This window comes from Otolemur garnettii, unplaced genomic scaffold, assembly GCF_000181295.1.
Source record: "Otolemur garnettii isolate 467f Iridium unplaced genomic scaffold, OtoGar3 scaffold00096, whole genome shotgun sequence".
In the NCBI taxonomy this organism is placed as follows: Eukaryota; Metazoa; Chordata; class Mammalia; order Primates; family Galagidae; genus Otolemur; species Otolemur garnettii.
Window position 1 is genome coordinate 6,952,754 of NW_003852491.1, and position 966 is coordinate 6,953,719.

At 43.1% G+C, this 966-nt stretch overlaps 1 protein-coding gene across 3 annotated transcripts in view; it reads right to left on the reverse strand.

Annotated features, from left to right (window-relative positions):
* LOC100960802 (major vault protein) overlaps positions 1-966 on the reverse strand; it is a 38,743-nt gene that overhangs the window by 23,685 nt on the left and 14,092 nt on the right. The window lies entirely within an intron of this gene.

A 966-nucleotide genomic window follows, 5' to 3' on the forward strand; every position in this document is an offset into this window, starting at 1 on the left:
TTGAGCTATAGGCGCTGAGCTGTTGTCATTGTTGTTTAGCAGGCCCTGAGCCAGGTTTGACCCCACCAGCCCCGGTGCATGTGACCAGTGCCCTAACCACTGAACTATATAGGCACCGAGCTGACCCTGACACTCTGGAGGATAAAGGCCATGGTACCAATCCTTTACATGTCCCAAAATAATTCCCTGGGAATACCTAAGATAGGAGTGGTCCCAAGATAATCTGGGCTAAAGAACTAGGTCACAGAGTTGACCAAGTAAGAGGATGGCATTGCTGATGAGCCAAGACGCACCTTCCTCTACAGAAAGAGCTTGGAGGCTGCTCAGAGCTAGTAACCCACTGCAGGGAAAATGGGTAGAGAGCTCATTGGGAGATGCAGAAGTATCTAGGAAGCTGAATAAATAAATATTTCCTGGCCTAATGTGCACTGGGTCTCTCTAGTATAAAGATGCAAGTGAGGCCAGGTACAGTGGCTCACAGCTGTAACCCCAGCACTTTGGAAGGCTAAAGTGGGAGGATTACTTGAAATCAGGAGTTCAAGTTTACAGTGAGCTATAATCATGTCACCGCACTCCACTGCACTCTGACAGACTGAGACCCTATCTCTAAAAGTAATAAATAAATGCAAACATTGTAACCTAATTGTTTGTACCCTTGTATTAATCAGAATTTTTTTTTAAAGAGTATTAGCAAAAAAAAAAAAAAAGGAATAAATAAATAAATATACTGTCAGTGAAGACACATAGCATGATAGCCTCTGGGGAATGGAGAGCAAGTATTAATGGGGAAAGCAGAGGACTTCATAGTCTTATGAATGAAAAGCTTTAAAATGAAATTTTACGAACCTTTTCTGCCCACTCTTCCCTCCCCTTCCCCCAAAAAGGAATCTTACACAAGTAAACCTTTAAAGCCTGAAAAGCATGGAAGCAACAGAGCATGTTTACTGGCCAAGAGAAAGGGATCAG